We start from the raw sequence: 19,417 nt of genomic DNA on the forward strand, positions 1-19,417 counted from the left end.
ATAAATATAGTGAAGATTTGTTACCCCCTTATGTCTCTGATAACTGTCTTTTTCTGGAAGCTGGATTCAGTAAGGCTCCGTAAATTGTGTTCATACACTTTGTTGCTTAACATTCATTTTTATGGCTATGAGATCCGGTTACCTCCCTTCAAACCTCCTTCCCATCTATTTTAAATTACTTTCAACATTGCCTTTACGTGCTAATGAGTGCCTGTCTATTAGGGTGAGGCTGTCTTTTTCAAACCATTCCACTTTGTCCAGAAGTCCCAGATACTTAAGAATACGGCATTACTGTTGCACGACGGCTTGCCATTTCGTTGACTTGAAATTAACTTTGGAAAATAGCATTTAACGGAAGCCAAGTTCAATGGTATAATGCTATTAGAGAAACTGGATTGTCAAAGAAATAAAAGTCACCAGGAAAGTTATTTAATTAAAACCTGAAACATGTTTGAATTATCTATAAAAAGATTTTTTTAGCTACGCATCTGACGCTGACGTCAGCTCTGACGTTAACGGAGTATCTTGATGTGTTCCCAATGTTCATGCATCCACTCAAATCGGATTTGAGATGTATTCAACTCAGCTAGGTGCATAATTTGCAGCACTTGGCTTGGGTATACACTATTCAGTTGAGAAAAGGGTGCTAGCACAGTGACATACTGTACATTTTTTTAAGAAGTCGATCCTTTAGTTTCGGGGGTATTTTTGAATATAGGTGCGTGAGGGTATTAAAATTTCCTTGTCTGCATCTGCAAACGACTTAGGATCTACAATAAATACATCTGAAAATGGAAGCAATATCGAGGAAGGAATGAATTTATGGGCATCATTGAAAAAGCAGAACCGAATAGCTCTAGTCCGCCATTGGATTTCTTAAGGCTTTCCGATGTCGATTGATGTGGGATACACGTAAACTGGGAACGGAAGAAGCAACATCCGAAACCTTTGATTTAACAATAGGATATTGTTTCTGGATTTCTGTGGTAGTTTTGTGGATTTTATTGGAATACGCATAAATATTTTGAGAGAGGGGGGCTAATTAATGCATGGGCAGAGGAGCGCCAAGTGCCAGGAGAAATAATTGAAAGGTGAGTGTCTTGGTTAGTTAATATAAAACCATATGTCAAACTGTTTCAGTGCTTGAGGAAATGGTGAAACTTTGTTTATGGTAAGCACTGCTGACCGAAAATCTTCATTGTCACGGATTACAGGTTTTAACATGCTCTTTTCAATTAGCCCCGACAGTTCACTGATCGTTGGATGTAAACTACCAGGCTTTTGAAGAAAATGGTGCAATTTTCATTTCAAAAAAGACGTGGAAAAGCAGCCACAAATTCCAAATAGCTAATCACCGCCGATTAACGCACAATATACATGCAAATTTCGTCGGGAATTTTCCACTTGCAAATTTCATGGTGTTATAAGGGAGAATGCCGGTTTGGATTGGGAATATTTGTAACGCTCAAGGAAACAGTGTTTGATCTTGAAAACCGTCATCGAGACTTGAGAATCAAAATGAATTTTTAATAGCCAAGTCATAATGGATCAGTCAGATGTACTATTGCAACTTCTGTCTTGTGTGTATGTATACCTTGTGTGTGTCTGTACAGTATACATATATTATGTCGCATCTGTATTCAAGTGTTTCGCTTTCCTTTTTTTTGTTTTTCTTACCTTTTGCATTTCTCCTCACTTCACTTACTCGTCGATCATGGTTTAACGCTGGCGCTGTCGTACATACCGCTGGTGGATGCAGTAATGTGCATATTTTAACACTACGGACAGATCAGCGCACGATGCAATAAAGCATGCAAACATGTGTACGTTTATAGTGCAAAACAAAAATGTGCTAGCCTTGCAGGAAATGCCGATTTATTAGACTGAAGTAATTCTTCTTTGTGGTGCAGATATCGAAAATGCGTTGATTGTCGGCCTTGCCTGGTCCTGAAACTGATAGCTATATAATGATGAGCTTTGTGATCATGCGGGCAATTGCTTTCGCATAGCAACGATAGCTTTAAGAACAAGTTTTCGCGCCTAGATTAGCGGTCATTTCCTGAATTTCGCCCGTAGATTTTTGAAAATTTGGGTACAGGCGAGGATTTATACAACCAAGTCAGCTTCTTAAAATATTTGTAAAACGAGAGGTTATCAGACTGCAGCAATTAACCTGTTTTCGAGTTGGACCTTATATGTTATCTTCAATAACAACAACTTGATTTATTTGGCACCCTTTTAAGGTTCTATAACGCTCAAAGGCACTTCACATGATCCTTATCCTTGGTGTCAAATTTAGTTTGATATTGGGGCTGATGAAGACAAAGAGGAAATTTTTAAGGAGCACCTTGGGGGAGAAATAGAGGTGGAGAAGTTTAGGGATTTCGAGAGCTCAGGGCCTTGGCAGCTTAAGGCACAACTTCCAATGGGGCAGAAATTAAACCAGAGATGTCCAAGAGGCCAAAATTGGAGGAGTGCAAATAGAGGAGGTTACAGAAATGAGGGAGAGGTGAGACCATGGAGGGATTTGAAAAGAGGATGAGAATTTTAAAATCCAGACAATGCCTAACCAGGAATCAATGTAGGTCAGTGAGCACAGGGTTGATGGGTGAATGGGACTTGGTGTGAGTTAGGACATGGGCAGCAGAGTTTGGATGACCTCAAGTTTATGGAAGAAAGTAAGAAGCTGACCAAAAATGATTTGGAATAGTCAGATCTAAAGGCAACAGTGGCACGGATGAGTTTCAACAATAGATGAACTGAAGCAGGATTGGAGACAGATGATGTTATGGAAGTGGAAATAGGTGAGAGCGGTGATGACGACAGATTTGTAGGAGATGGTACCTAAGGAGAAAGAAACATTAACAATAACAGCTAATGTGGGAGCCAAGAAGGGAAGTTGGGTGGTCAGTAGTTTAGTGGGAATTAGGGGCAAGGGAGCACAAGGTGAGAATCATGGGCGAGATGAGCCTGGAGAGGGCATGAGGGGAGATAGGAGAGAAACTAGAGAAAGATGCAAATTCAGGGCTAGGGTAGAGGGTAATCTAAGAGGATGTTTGGTCTGGAGGATAAGGGGACAGGGCAGAAGTGGCAGGGTGGAGCTGATCAAATGGTCTGAACCTCGATGATAAAGAAGTCCATGAGCTCCTCACACTTGGAGGTCAGGGTTGAGGAGATGGGAAAGGGAATTAAGAAGACAGCTACTGCACAGGAACATAGGTGGGATTATCTTTGCAGTTCAGGATGATCCAGAAATAATAAATAGTTTTGGCAGATGAGAGGAGGACCCAGTATTGCTTTATGCAGTCCAGCCAGACCTGGCAATGAATAGTTAAATCAGTTGACCCCTGGACTTGAGGGAGATGAAGGCTGTGCTAAGGAATGCCTGTTTGAGAGAGAGTAACAGTTTTAGTAGGGACTCAGGCATCAAAGGTGCAAATGAGTTGTTGGGTATATTGGTAGCTACAGAAATGAGGAGGGGAAGGCCAAAGGCTAGACAGTTGGAATTTTGAATGAGATTGGCAAAATTAGACCCTACTGGACACACTAGGTGGCAAGGTTACTGAGGAGAGTAGAACAGGCAGTTTGGGCTGCTGCTCATAAGAAAGCATCGACAAGTGCCTTGATGGACTCTTTAGCGAATGCCAAGAGTTAGAGGGAATTTGCAGACTTATCTGAGAGGGGGTTGAGCCTGAACAGTGGCAAGAGAGTAGGAAGATCAAGGAATGCTGAAGGGTTGGGGGCAAAGATTTGGGAGGGCAAAGTAACCAAGAAGGGAGAAATATAAGGAGGCATGATGACAGATAGGAGTGAGATGTCTAGGAGGGATAAAGAGGAAAAAGAAGTTTTTCGTTCAAAAAAAACAAAACTGGAAATAGAAGTGACCAACCTAGGTCTGAAGCAGCAGTCAAAACATACATGCTAATCACACAGATAACTCAAGTTACATTGGCCTTGTAATGTAGTAATTATTTTGAATTCCTGATAGTGAACAGGGAATAAAAAGACAATAGAAGGGAGTGCAGAGTTAATTTCAGAGGTCCTTGGTAGAATAAAGTTGACATCAGTAGGGTGGAGTCAGGATGGAACATCGTCAAACTGTTGTCCAAGTTTGGAGACAGGTGTGACAACCAAGTGAATCCAGAAGCTATTTGAAGGGCAGAGCATTGGAGAGCATTTCCATGGGAATGAAGGTCCAGGATGTGCACAGAATTGGTTGATGAGCAGAAAAAAGTGGCAAAATTGGAGGTCCCCATAAAATTCAGAAGTTCTGGAGCAATGTACTTCAGCCCAGGAGCATGAAGTTCGAACCAGGAACTACAGTTGAAGCTGAAAAATGGTAAAACCATTTAGCCTGTCACAGGCTCAGCAGCTAATAGTAGTGGGGGGGGGGGGGGGGGGGGGGGGAGAGATTATCAGAGTTACTTTAAAATCTAAGTAACTGAGCAGCATCTGAGACACAATAGCTGAATCTTGTGGTGTAGTCTAGTGCAGAAGCATAGTCTTGATGTCAAGAGAAGCCCATGAATTTGGAAACCAAATTTAGAAAATACCCAGTGCACATTGAGCAAAGCAAAGGACAGACATTGTTGGTAGATAGGCAGTGGCAGTTTAAACTAGCAGTAACTTGTAGTTAGGACTGAAATGCACCCACTATTAGAACCAGGGGAGCTTGCAGAAGAGATTGAGGGGGAAATGACAAGGATGACAGAAAATGGCCAAGCATAAAAGTGTGCACATTAAGGAGCTCACTCGGGAGCTGATTGCCAAGCAGCCATTTTGAAATCACGGTCACAGTGTGCATTGTAAATTTCTGGTTAATTTGCACCCTTGATAGGCTAATTATAACAAAGTAAATATAGTGATCTTGAATTATTTTCTTGTCCTTGAGTATAATAGTGTAGAATTATAGATTACCCTGGATATCTCCTACCAAAATCTATAACATCGTTAAAAGGAATGATGATAGACATATGCTGGCAAACAGAGGAAGCATCACTGACAATTTTACTGTTTAATGGAGTAAATGATTCTAATTTAACCCCATCAATTCATTAACCAAGTTTTTGAAAGCAAGGTGTCAGCGACATAAGCAAAACAGAAATCTTGCAAGCCATTTCAAATGATCTGTAGGTGGCAGTGCAGATAGAAGAACATGTTTTTGACAGCATAATGACTTTGCTAGTTTTGAAATGCCACAAATCATGTGACAGACCACAGCAAAGAATATTGTCAAGTGTATTTAACACTTTACATTTTGTTACATAAGACATTACTAAATATGTTAATGTTGTAATTTGAGCATGTAAGTTTAACCTTCTCAAGATTTCACATCAAAATACTGCACTCAGTTTTGAATACATCCTATAACCTAAAATAAACATTGCAAAAATATATCGAAATGCTTCTGAATTTGGATGCAATAGTTATTATACCATCCCTATGGTTTGCAAATCCATCACTTGAAAAAAAATTGTTCCACATTAGACTTTTGTTACAATTATTGCCACATTCTCGTTTGATCTGTAAGATGAAACCAGCATAGCCAACACATATAGTCACTGGCTGCATAAGCAGTTATGTTTATTTGTTCAATTCCTTTTTTATAGTTGACAGGTGAGCCTTTGAGCAACGTGTTGGTTTTAATGCAGGAATAAAGACACTTGTACTAGAAATATCTCCGAACATATGAAAAAACAAATTAGGAGCAGGAGTAGTCCAATCAGCTTCTTGAGCCTGCTCTGCCAATCAATAAGATCATGGCTGATCTGACTGTAACCTCTTGCTTACTCCCGATAACATTCCATTCTCTTGTTTATCAGGAATCTATCTACCTCTGCCTTAAAAATATTCAAGGACTCTACTGCCTTTTGAGAAAGGGAGCTCCAAAGACTCATTACTCTCTGAGAGAAAAAATCTCCTCAACTCTGTGTTAAATGGATGACCTCTTATTTTAGATTCTCCCACAAGAGGAAAAATCCTCTCCACATCCACCCTATCGAGATCCCTCAGGGTCTTAAAGGGCTTGATCAAGTCACCTCTTGCCCTTCTAAACTCCAGTGTATACAAATCTAGCCTGTCCAACCTTTACTCATATGATGACCCGCCCATTCCTGGCATTTGTCTAAACCTTCTCTGAACTGCTTCCAACACATTTACATCCCTCCTTAAATAAGGAGACCAATACTGTACACAGTACTGCAAATGTGGTCTCACCAGTGTCCTGTACAACTGACGCATATCCTCCCTACTTTTATATTCAATTCTCCTCGCAATAAACAACTTTCTATTAGCTTTCCTAATTAGTTGCTGTACCTGCATACAAGCCTTTTGCGATTCATGCACTTGAACCGCTAGATGCTTCTGCATCTCAGAGCTCTGTTAATCTCTCACCATTTAGATAATATGCTTCTTTTTATTCTTCCTGCCAAAATGGATAATTTCACAATTGCCCACATTATACTCTATTTGCTAGATCTTTGCCCACTCTCTTTACCTATCTATGTCCCTTTGTAGCCTCCTTATGTCCTCTTCAGACTTACTTTCTTACCTATCTGTGGCATCAGCAAATTTAACAACCATATCTTTGGTCCCTTCATTCAAGTCATTTGTATAAAATTGTAAAATGTTGAGACCCCAACACTGATCCCTGGGACACACCACTCGTAACTTCTTGCCAACCAGAAAAAGACCCATTTATTCCTACCCTCTGTTTCCTGTTAGCTAGCCAATCTTCTATCCATGCCAATATGTTACCCCCTATACCATAAGCTTTTATTTTCTGCAATAACCTTTGATGTGGCACCTTATCAAATGCCTTCTGGAAATCTAAGTACAGTACATCCACCAGTTCCCCTTTATCCACAGCACATGTGGCTCCAAAGAACTCCAATAAATTGGTTAAACATGACTTCCCTTTCACAAAACCATGTTGACTCTGTCTGATTGCTTTGAATTTTTCTAAGTGCCCTGCCATAACATTTTTAATAATAGCTGCTAATATTTTCTTAAAACAGATGTTAAGCTAACTGGCCTGTAGTCTCCTGCTTTCTGTTTCCCTCTCTTTTTTTAATAAAAGAGTTACATTTGCTATTTTCCAATCTAATGGAACCTTCCCTGAATCTAGGGAGTTTTGGAAAATTAAAACCAACGCATCAACTACCTCACTAGCCACTTCTTTTAAGACCCTAGGATGAAGTCCATCTGGACCCATGGACTTTTCAGCCTGCAGCTCCAACAATTTGCTAATTACCGCTTCTCTGGTGGTAATTTTCCTGAACTTCTTCCTTCCAATTCCTGATTTACAGCTATTTCTGGAATGTTACATGTATCCTCTGTAGTGAAGACTGATGCAAAATACCTGTTCAATTCATCTACCATCTCCTTATTTTCCATTATTAATTCCCCAGACTCACTTTCTATAGGGCTATTATGACACAGCCAATGGTAAAGGCTGAGTTGCTCAAATCCCAGAGTGAAACTTGAAACAACTGTCATAACCCATTTTTGCAATTTGTATGTTTCGAGCTGCAGGATTTGAATTTGGCAATAATAAGACCACCGAGTCTCGAGAGGTTTTTTTTATAAAACTGAACTAAACATTTATTAATACAAGAAAATTTGTAAACATATACATATATCTACAAAATTACTATTATAATAACTACAAAAATCCCCATATTAATCTGACGCTCAGTTATACTCCGTTAAGGCAACAGTAAAACTCATAGATTTGAAGAAACACCTGGCAAAGCATACCCTGGACAGTCGCATTCAAAATGAGTTTCTTTCAGCCCTGGGTCTTTGCAGACAGACTTGAGGTTTACAGGCTGGAGGCTTCTCACATTTGATGGATCTTAAAATGCCTCTGCCTTACACACAATCTCCTTTCTCCTTTATACATATCTTTCTCTTTGAATGTAAATTTTCATTGTATCACTAGGCTTTTAATTTTACCTCTTCTAAAACTAACATCCTTTGATTCCACCTAAACACATTGCTTGGCATCTTCTGGTGCAAGATTTCACCCATTCTTTTGAATGCTTTATTTAAAAATGCAAATTGCCCCCTTGACACCTATGTTTCTAAACTTCCCCATGTTTATCTAATTACCATTTCAAACCTACTTCTTTCTATATGTCAAAGCCTCTCGACCAGCTGGCTTTAATCCAATTAAGACACACACACACATAGACACAGACACCACTAAACTCTATTTAAAAAAATAATTTCCAATAACATTATAGATGTTAATCTCTTCATGACAAGGACCAATGCTCACTTTGTTAACTCTTCTTCTTTAAATATCTATAGAAACTCTTACTATCCGTCTTTATATTTCTAGCTAGCTTTTTCTCGTAATCTAACTTTTCCCTCCTGATTAACCCTTTTGTCATTCTCTGCTGCTCTTTATATTCTGCCCAATCTTCTGACCTGTTACTTGTCTGTGTGCAATTATATGGTTTTTCTTTAAGTTTGATTTCATCTTTAACTTTTTTAGTTAACCATGGATGGTGGGCCGTCCCCTTGGAATTTTTCTTTTTCGTTGGAATGTATCTATTCTGTGTATTCTGAAATATCCCCTTAAATGTTTGCCACTGCCTCTCTAAGGGGAGGTGATGGCATAGTGGTATTGTCACTGGACCCAGAGGAAGCCAGGCTCAAATCCCGCCACAGCAGATGGTGGAATTTGAATTCAATAAAAATTTGGAATTAAAAGTCTAATGATGACCATGAAACCATTGTCGATTGTTGTAAAAACCCATCTCGTGCTCTAATGCCCTTTAAGGAACGGAATCTTTCGTCCTTACCTGGTCTGGCCTATATATGACTCCAGACCGACAGCAATGTGGTTGTCTCTTAAATGCCCTCTGAAATGGCGTCAGTTGTATCAAACCACTACAAAGTCACAAATAAAAAATTAAACCAGACAGACCACCCCAGCACTGACTTAGGTACTGGAAACAACAACGGCAATCCCTGTTGACTCTGCAAAGTCCTCCTTACTAACATCTGGGGGCTAGTGCCAAAATTGTGAGAGCTGTCTCACACACTAGTCAAGCAACAGACTGACAGTCATCCTCACGGAATCATATCTTACAGATAATGTCCCAGACACCACCAACACCATCACCATCCCTGGGTATGTCCTGCCCCACTAGCAGGACAGACTCAGCAGAGGTAGCGGCACAGTGGTATACAGTTGGGAGGGAGTTGCCCTGGGAGTCCTCAACATTGACTCCAAACTTCATGAATTCTCATGGTATCAGATCAAACATGGACAAGGAAACCTCCTGCTGATTACCACGTACCGCCCTCCCTCAACTGATGAATCAGTGCTCCTCCATGTTGAACGGCACTTGGAGGAAGCACTGAGGGTTGCAGGGGCACAAATATACTCTGGATGGGTGTCTTCAATGTCCATCACCAAGAGTGGCTTGGTAGCACCTCTATTGACTGAGCTGGCCGAGTCCTAAATGACATTACTGCTAGACTGGGTCTGCAGTGAGGAAACAACAAGTGGGAAAAACATATGTGACCTCATCCTCACCACCCTGCGTGCCGCAGATGCATCTGTCCATGATAGCATCGGTAGGAGTGATCACCGCAAAGTTGTTGTGGAGACAAAGTCCTGCCTTCACATCGAGGATACCCTCCATCGTGTTATATGGCATGACCACCATGCTAAATGGGATAGATTTAGAACAGATCTAGCAATTCAAGACTGGGCATCCATGAGGCACTGTGGGCCATTAGCAGCAGCAGAATTGTACTCGAACACAATCTGTAACCTCATGGACTGGCATATCCCCCACTCTACCATTACCATCAAGCCAGGGGATCAACCCTGTTTCAATTAAGAGTGCAGGAGGGCATGCCAGGTGCAGCACCAGGTATACCTATAAAAGAGGTGTCAACCTGGTGAAGCTATATCATAGGACTACTTGCATGCCAAAAAGCATAAGCAGCAAGTGATAGAGCTAAGCAATCCCAAAACCAACAGATTAGATCTAAGCTCTGCAGTCCTACCGCATCCAGTCATGAATGGTGGTGGACAATTAAACAACTCACTGGAGGAGGAAGCTCCACAAATATCTCCATCCTCAATCCCCAGCACATCAGTGCAAAAGATAAGGCTGAAACATTTGCTACGATCTTCAGCCAGAAGTGCCGAGTAGATGATCCATCTTGGCCTCCTATGGAGGTCCCCAGCATCACAGATGCCAGTCTTCAGCCAATTTGATTCACTCCACGTGATATCAAGAAATGGCTGAAGGCACTGGATACTGCTAAGGATATGGACCCTGATAATATTCTGGCAATAGTACTGAAGACTTGTGCTCCAGAACTTGCCGCGCCCCAAGCCAAGCTGTTCCAGTACAGCTACAACACTGGCATCTACCTGGCTATGTGGAAAATTGCATAGGTATGTCCTGTACACAAAAAGCAGGACAAATCCAAGCCATCCAATTACCGCCCCATCAGTCTGCTCTCCATCGTCAGTAAAGTAATGGAAGGGATCGTTAACAGTGCTATCAAGCAGCACTTGCTTAGCAATAACCTGCTCACTGATGCCCAGTTTGGGTTCCGCCAGGGCTATTCAACTCCTGACCTCATTACAGCCTCGGTTCAAACATGGACAAAGGAGCTGGACCTCCAATGTGAGGTGAGAATGACTGCCCTTGACATCAAGACCACATTTGACCGAGTGTGGTATCAAGGAGCCCTAGTAAAACTGGAGTCAGTGGGAATTAGGGGGAAAACTCTCCGCTGGCTGGAGTCATACCTAGCACAAAGGAAGATGGTTGTGGTTGTTGTAGGTCAGTCATCTCAGCTCTAGGACATCACTGCAGGAGTCCCTCAGGGTAGTGCCCTTGGCCCAAGCCTCTTCAGCTGCTCCATCAATGACCTTCCTTCCATCATAAGATCAGAAGTGGAGATATTTGCTGCTGATATCACAATGTTCAGCACCATTCGCAACTCCTCAGATACTAAAGCAGTATATGTCCAAATGCAGCAAGACCTGGACAATATACAGGCTTGGGCTGACAAGTGGCAAATAACATTCACACCACACAAGTGTCAGGCAATGACAATCTCCAACAAGAGAGAATCCAACCATTGCCTCTTGATGTTCAATGGCATTACCATCACTGAATCCCCCACTATCAACATCCTGAGGGTTACCATTGACCAGAAACTTAACTGGACTAGCAATATAAATACTTTGGCTACAAGAGCATGTCAGAGGCTAAGAATCATGCGACGAGTAACTCACCTCCTGACTCCCCAAAGCCTGTCCACCATCTACAAGGCACAAGTCAGGAGTGTGATGGAATACTCCCCACTTGCCTGGATGAGTGCAGCTCCCACAACACTCAAGAAGCTTGACACCATCCAGGACAAAGCAGCCCGCTTAACTGGCACCATATCCACAAACATTCATTTCCTCCACCACCGACGCACAGTAGCAGCAGTGTGTACCATCCACAAGATGCACTGCAGGATGATGGGAATGCAGCCTCAGCACTTTGGTGCGGTCAGATGAAATCATCTGCTGCATTTCTTTTGATGGCTGAACAAGCCGATTCTGGAAAGACAAAATCTGCCACAAGTACCACATTTGAAGTTGTCCCTTGTGCAGGATGTTCTCTGCTGATGCCTTGTTTGCAGGGCTGGTGTTTGCTTTGGAGCTTCTAAAACCACATTTCAATATTGGGATGAATTTCCGCCCACAGCTGGTATCGCCATTTGCATCGATTGTCAGCTAGAGTTTCCCACTTATCATGACTGATATTGAGGACTTTCATGTCTCTTTTGGCAACATCCCTGAATTGAACTTTAGCTTTCCTGCTGGCCTCTTGATATGGGCTATTTCCTTGTATAGCACATTCTCGGGATGTGGCTATCTTGCATCCTGTGCACATGCACAAGCTACTAAAGCATCTTTGCTTGATCAGTGCCTGCATGCTCGGCATGTTTGCCCTTGAAAGCACTGTTTCATTGGTGACTTTGTGTTTCCACGTGATGCCAAAAATGTATTGTAGAGACTGCAGATGGAAGTTATTAGTTTTATTCATGCATGGGATATGGGCATTGCTGGCTAGACCAGCATTTATTGCCCATCCTTTTCTGCCCTTGAGAAGGTGGTGGTGAGCTGCCTTCTTGAACCGCTGCAGTCCATGTGATGTAGGTAGGTACACCCGCAGTGCTATTTGGGAGGGAGAGCCAGGATTTTGACCCAGTGACAGTGAAGAAAAGGCAATATAGTTCCAAATCAGGATGGTGTGTGACTTGGAGGCGAACACCTAGGTGGTGATTCCCATGTATCTGCTGCCCTTGTCCTTCTAGATGGTAGTGGTTGTGGGTTTGGAAGGTGCTGTCTAAGGAGGCTTGGTGAGTTCCCGCAGTGCATCTTGTATATGGTACACACTGCTGCCACTGTTCTTCATAGTGGAGGGAGTGAATGTTTGTGGATGGGGTTCCAATCAAGCGGACTGCTTTGTCCTGGATGGTGAAAAGCTTCGAGTGTTGTTGAAGCTGCGCTCATCAGGCAAGTGGTGAGTATTCCATCATACTCCTGACTTGTGCCTTGTAAATGGCGGACAGGCTTTGGGGAGTCAGGAGTTGAGTTACTTGCTGCAGAATTCCTAACCTCTGACCTGCTCTTGTAGCCACAGTATTTATATGGCTAGCCCAGTTAAGTTTCTGGTCAATGGTAACCCTCAAGATGTTGATAGTGGGGGATTTCAGCGGTGGTAATACCATTGAATGTCAAGGGGCGATAATTAAATTCTCTTTCTTGTTGGAGATGGTCGTTGCCTGGCACTTGTGTGGCACAAATATTACTTGCCACTTGCCAGTCTTTTTTCTTGGTAGGTGTAAGTTGTCCAGGCTTTGCCTACAGCAATGTGCTGAGGATACAGGCCTTGTTAATAAGCATCTTGGTCCTGTGTTCCAGTTTGTTGTTTTTCCATGCCCATTTTTAGTTCACCAAAGGTGGTGGCTGTCTTTCCAGTGTGTCTGTTGAGCTCTTTGTCAAGACCGGTTGTTTATCTATGTAGATCCAAGGTAACAGAATTTGCTGACTGTGTGTTTTTAAGTCTGATCACAGGCGGATACACAACACTCTTTCCCATAACTATTGTTGGATGGTGAGGGAGAACATAGCACAAGCATGGGACAAACGATTCATGAGCCTTTAAAGCTGGTCTTCTATCTGGGAAACTAGTGCAGCATCATCAGCATACAGAATTTCACTGATCAGGACATGCCACACTTCAATCTTGGCTTTCAGTCCTGATAGGTTGAGAAGTTTCCCATCTTATCATTTGTGGAGATGCACTCCTTCCATGTCAGCAAGGAAAGCATAGGTCAGGAGGACAGAGAAAAAGATGCAAAACAGAGTAGGGGTTAAGGTGCAGCCCTGTTTCACCCCACTCTTGATCTCAAAACTGTCAGAGTTGGAGTCATCAAATTGAATGGTGCAATGCATGTTATTATGGAAGGACCGTATGAGACTGTGAATCTTGGGAGGACAGCTGATTTCCTCTACTATCCAGTGGAGGCCTGTCCTGCTTATTTTTTTGTCAGATGCTTTAGTGAGATCCACAAAAGCAAGGTAGAGTGGTGCTTGCTGCTCTCTGCACTTCTCTTGAAGCTGAAATATGGAGAAGATCATGTGTACTGTGGATCTGCCTGCTCTGAAGCCACATTGTACCTCTGGGTACATTCTGTTAGTCGATGAAGTCTCATTAGAATGACTCTGGTAAAATCCTTCTCAGTGATGCTGAGGAGGTGAGATGCCTCAGTAATTGTTGCAATCCCCACAACTACCTTTGTTCTTGTGTAACGTGAGGATATTTGCATGGAAGGACGCTATGAGACTGTGAATGTTGTGAATATGCATCATGCATATCCTGTGGGACAGAACCTTCTCTGTAAAGAGGAGGAGGAGGTCATGGAGGTATGGTAGCAAGTAAAAGTACTAAAGCATCACAAAGCATTCTGCTTTTATGTTATGGTAGCAAGTACTTGAGCAACAGCAGATGCAAAAGAATATATCCCAAAGTCTATTTTCCCCTTTTAACCCTCTCGCCACCTGGATGTGAAGCAGGAAACCATAGAACCTTAGCAGAATTAAAAAGCAAATTTAACTCCTGAACAGTTGGCATGTTGTCTGGGTGATGCAGTGTGAAGATCAGTCCATTTTGACAACTGGGCTTCATTAACACAGATGAATGAAAGTCACTGTAGTCCCAGAGGACCATAGGCTGCTCAGTCATTACAGAGAGACGACCGATGGTGAGTTTAACCTAAGGGTCATCACACCTCAGGCAAGGGGTGAAGTTGAGATACAGGACCTCCATGATGACCTCAGCCAGTACAGGAATTGAACCTGTGCTGCTGGTATCGCTCTGCAAAACAAACCAGCCATCAAGCCAACTGAGCTAACTGACCCCCAATTAACACAGATGCCGTGAAGCTGTCTACCTGAAATGAGCATCTAGAACTTCTTGCATTCCAGTAGATGAATATATAACCAAATATATGTCTATACACAACTGTAACCAACAATTTCTTTATGGGATTAGAGGAGTGTTTCACCTCTGGCTCCACAAAAATAATTTTTACATATACAGTGAGGACTCCTACCACTTTCCGGTTAGGTTTTACTGAGTGGAATGTCTACAGCATGTTGTGGGCCCTTCTGGAACCTATGTAGTTATATTACGGCATTGAGAATAGTAACTCACTTTACAGAGGATTTTAAAGGAGTGAATGATGGATTTCATGGTAAGGAAAATGTTAAAGAAGCAAATAGTGGATTTCATGCAACAGATAAGTTAGCATTAGAGGGCGATAGAAGAGAAACTGTGGAATAAGGAGTGATAATGGGTGAGAAGTAGGGAGCAGGAAGGAGGGGTTGGAGGAAGAAGTTGTAGCAGTGCAATGTCCTTAATTTTGAACCATGAAAGTCCATAAGTGTGTTACTTTGTGTCTGAGATGAAGGTGGTCAGAAAAAACAACTTGTTGTGGAGAAGATGGTTGCCTGTCCTTTCCAGGATGAGCAAAGCCATAGAATGTGTCATTCTTAATAAAATAGTGGAAATAAACTGAGATCCTTACAATTTCAGAAATAGTCCAGTAGCGGATTCAATCAGACATCAATTAAAATATTAATTTTTAATCACATTACAATGTTTCATCTTCTCCAGAGATCAACCTCTTCATTTAAAGTTCAAGGATCCCAATGCAATTAATCATTTAATAGTAAACTTGACATTTGCCACTGTAAATTTGAAGTTATTAAGCAATAATAAATGGGGGTTGGCAGTGGCATAGTGGTGATGTTGCTGAACTGGTAATCAGAGGCCCAGGCTAATGCTCCGGGGCACGGGTTCAAATGTCACCACAGCAGGTGGTGGAATTTAAATTCAATTAATAAATCTGGAATTAAAATATTGTCGCAGTAATGGTGACCATGAAATTGTTGTCGATTGTCATGAAAACCTATCTGGTTCACTAATGTCCTTTAGGGAAAGAAACCTGTCACCCTTACCTGGTCTGGCCTACATGCGACTCCAGATCCACAGCAATGTAGTTGACTCTTAACTGTCCTCTGAAATGGCCCAACAAGCCACTCAATTGTATCAAACCGCTATGAAGTCTGAAAGGAATTAAACTGGATGGTCCACCCGGCATCGGCCTAGGCACTAGAAACAACAACGGCAAACCCAGCCCTGTCAACTCTGCATAGTCCTCTTTATTAACAAATGGGGGCTTGTGCCAAAATTGGGAGGGCTGTCTCACAGACTAGTCAAGGAACAGTCTGATATAAGCATACTCACAGAATCATATCTTACAGATAATGTCCCGGACACCACCATCACAATTGCTGGGTATGTCCTGTCCCACTGGCAGGACAGACCCACTGGAGATGCAATCACAGTGGTATACGGTCGGGAGGTAGTCCTCAACATTGACTTCAAGCCCCATGAAGTCCCATGGCATCAAGGCATGTGCAAGAATTACCACCTGCCGATTACCACCAACCATGCCCCCTCAGCTGGTGAATCAGTACTCCTCCATGTTGAACACTAATTGGAAGAAGCACTGAGGCAGGCAAGGGCACAGATGGACTTCAATGTCCATCACCAAGGGTGGCTCAGTTACACCACTACTGACCCAGCTGGCTGAGTCCTCGAGACCATAGCAGCTAAATTGGGTCTGCAGCAGGCGGTGAAGGAACCAACAAGAGGAAAAAACCTACTCGACCTTGTCCTCACCAATCTAACTGTCGCATATGCATCTGTCCATGACAGCATTGGTAGGGGTGACCACTGCACAGTCCTTGAAGAGATGAAGTCCCGTCTTCATGTTGAAGACATGTATTGTGTGGCACTATCATCGTGCTCGATGGGATAGATTTCGAATAGATCTAGCAACTCAAAACTGGGCATCCATGAGGTGCAGCAGCAGAATTGTATTTGTCCTCACGGCCCAGCATATCCCCACTCCACAATTACCATCAAGCTGGCGGCAAAACTCCCACTCCACCGTTACCATCAAACCAAAGGATCAACCCTGGTTCAATGATGAGTGCAGGAGGACATGTCAGGAGCAGCACCAGGCATACTTAAAAATGATGTATCAATCCAGTGAAACTACAACACAGGACCAACAGTGGAAGTAGCATGTGATAGACAGAGCTAAGCGGCCCCACAACCAACGTATCAGATCTAAGCTCTGCAGTCCTGCCACATGCAATTATGAATGGTGTTGGACAATTAAACAACTAACACAAGGAGGAGGCTCCACAAACATCCCCATCCTGAATTAGGGAAGCCCAGCACATCAGTGCAAAAGACAAGGCAACCATTTGCAACCACCTTCAGCCACAAGTGCCTGTTGGATGATCCTACTCGGACTCCTCCTGAGGTCCCCAACATCACAGATGCCAATCTTCAGCCAATTCGATGCACTGCACTTGATATCAAGAAATTGCTGAAGGCGCTGGATACTGCAAAGGCTATGGGCCCTGACAACATTCTGGCAATAGTACTGAAGATTTGTGCTTCAGAACTAGCCACCCCTACCCCACCGCCCCCCACCCTAGCCAAGCACAACTACAACACTGGCATCTACCAAGCAATGTATAAAATTGGCTAGGCATGTCACAAAAAGCAGGACAAATCTAACCCAATTGCTACCCCATCAGTTTACCTTCAATCATCAGCAAAGAGATAGAAGGTGTCATTGACAGTGCTAGCAAACAGCACCTACTTAGCAATAACCTGCTCACTGATATTCAGTTAGGGTTCTGCCAGGGCCACCCGGCTCCTGATCTCATTACAAGCAGCATTTTACTGAGTGTGGCATCCAGGAGCCCTAGCAGAACTGAAGTCAATGGGATTCAGGGGGAAAGCTCTCCATTGGTTGGAGTCATATCTCGCATAAAGGAAGATGGTTGTGCTTGTTGGAGGTCAATCATCTCAGACTTTGGACATCGTTTCAGGAGTTCCTCAGGGTGGTGTGTCCTAGGCCCAACCATCTTCAGCTGCTTCATCAATGACATTCCCTCCATCATAAGGTCAGAAGTGGGAATGTTCGCTGATGATTGCACAATATTCAGCAGCATTTGTGACTCCTCATGTCCATATGTAGCAAGACCTGGACAATTTTTGGGCTTGGGCTGACATGTGGCAAATAACATTCACACCACACAAGTGCCAGGCAATAACCATCTCCAATATGAGAGAATATAACCATCTCTCCTTGACATTCAACGGCATTATCACACTGAATCGCTTACTATAAAAATACTGGGGTTACCATTGATGAGAAACTGAACTAGACCAGCCATATAAATACTGTGGAAGAGCAGGTCAGAAGCTGGGAATTCTGTGGCGAGTAATGCGCCTGACTCCCCAAAGCCTGTACACCACCTGCAAGGCACAAGTCAGGAGTGTGATGGAATGTTTTCCATTTGCTCCAAAAACACTGAAGAAGCTCGACACCACTCTGGACAAAGCAGCCAGTTGATTGGCACCAGCTTGAACATTCACTCCCTCCACCACCGATGCACAGTGGCAGTAGGGTGTACCATCTACAAGATGCACTACAACAACTCACCAAGGCTCCTTTGACAGCACCTTCCAAACCCATGACTTCTACCACCAAGAAGGACAAGGGCAGCAGATGTATGGGAACACCATCACCTGCAAGTTCCCCTCCAAGCCACACACCATCCTGACTTGGAACTTTATCTCTGTTCCTTCACTGTTGCTGGGTCAAAATCCTGGAACTCCCTTCCAAACAGCACAGTGGATATACCTACACCACATGGACTGCAGTGGTTCAAGAAGGTGGCTCACCACCACCTTCTCAAGGGGATTTAGGGATGGGCAATAAATGTTAGCCCGGCCAGTGACACCCACATCCCATGAATGAATAATAAAATAATAACTTCATTGTTTTGAAGTTTAGGTCATTGGTGGATCTATTGAGTAAAAATCATAGCGGTACAGCACAGAAGAAGACCATTCGGCCTGTCAGGACCATGTTGACTCTCTGAAAGAACAATTCTGCTAGTCCTACTCCCTTGTTCATTCCCTGTAACCCTCAATTTTCAAGTGCTTACCCAATTGCCTTTGGAAAGCCACATTTGAATCTGCCTCCACCACCCTCTCCAAATAATGCATTTCAGATCCTAATGACTCGCTCCATTAAAAAAAAAATGTTTTCTTATGCCGCTTTAGGTTCTTTTGCCTACCACCTTAAATCTGTGTCCTCTGGTTCATGACCTCCGCACCTATGGGAACAGTTTCCATCTTTTATAGTCTGTCTAGACCCTTCATGATTATGAAAACTCTAACAAGTCTCCTTTCAACTTTCTCTTCTCTGAAGAGAAAACTCTAGCTTCTCCAACCTACCCTAGTGACTGATGCCCCTCACCCCTAGAATTATTCTCATGAATCTTTTCTGTACCCTCTCTGAAGCCTCCAATTCCTTCCTGAAGCACATGGCCCAGAATTGGACTTAATATTACATTTGAGGCCAAACCAGATTTTTTAAACAAAGGTTCACCATAATCTCCTTAGTTTTGCACTCTATGCCTCTATTTATAAAGTCCAGGATCCCATAGGCCTTTTTAACCACCTTCTCAAGCTGCCCTGCCACCTTCAAGAATTTTTGCATCTGTACCACCAGGTTTCTTTGTTCATGCACCTTCTTTAAAATTATTCCCTGCAGTTTTATTGCCTCCTCGTTCTTCCTTCCTCATTTCACATTAGATTGCATTAAATTCCATCTCCCACATGTCCCCCATTTCACCATGCCCTTTTGAAGTCTATCATTATCCTTCTCAAAGTTCATAATACTTCCAAGTTTTATTTTTCTGCAAGTTTTGAAATTG

The 19,417-nt window shown here is 42.8% G+C and overlaps 1 protein-coding gene across 1 annotated transcript in view; it reads left to right on the plus strand.

Moving 5' to 3' along the window:
* The first annotated feature begins 660 nt into the window (after window positions 1-660).
* nlgn1 (neuroligin 1) overlaps window positions 661-19,417 on the plus strand; it is a 708,221-nt gene continuing 689,464 nt past the window's right edge. The window contains exon 1 of the mRNA XM_078563826.1: window positions 661-1,091. The gene's annotated coding sequence lies outside the window, so the exon portion shown is untranslated. The remainder of the gene's footprint in view (window positions 1,092-19,417) is intronic.

The sequence above is a fragment of the Cetorhinus maximus genome, chromosome 19 (genome assembly GCF_964194155.1).
Source record: "Cetorhinus maximus chromosome 19, sCetMax3.hap1.1, whole genome shotgun sequence".
NCBI lineage: Eukaryota > Metazoa > Chordata > Chondrichthyes > Lamniformes > Cetorhinidae > Cetorhinus > Cetorhinus maximus.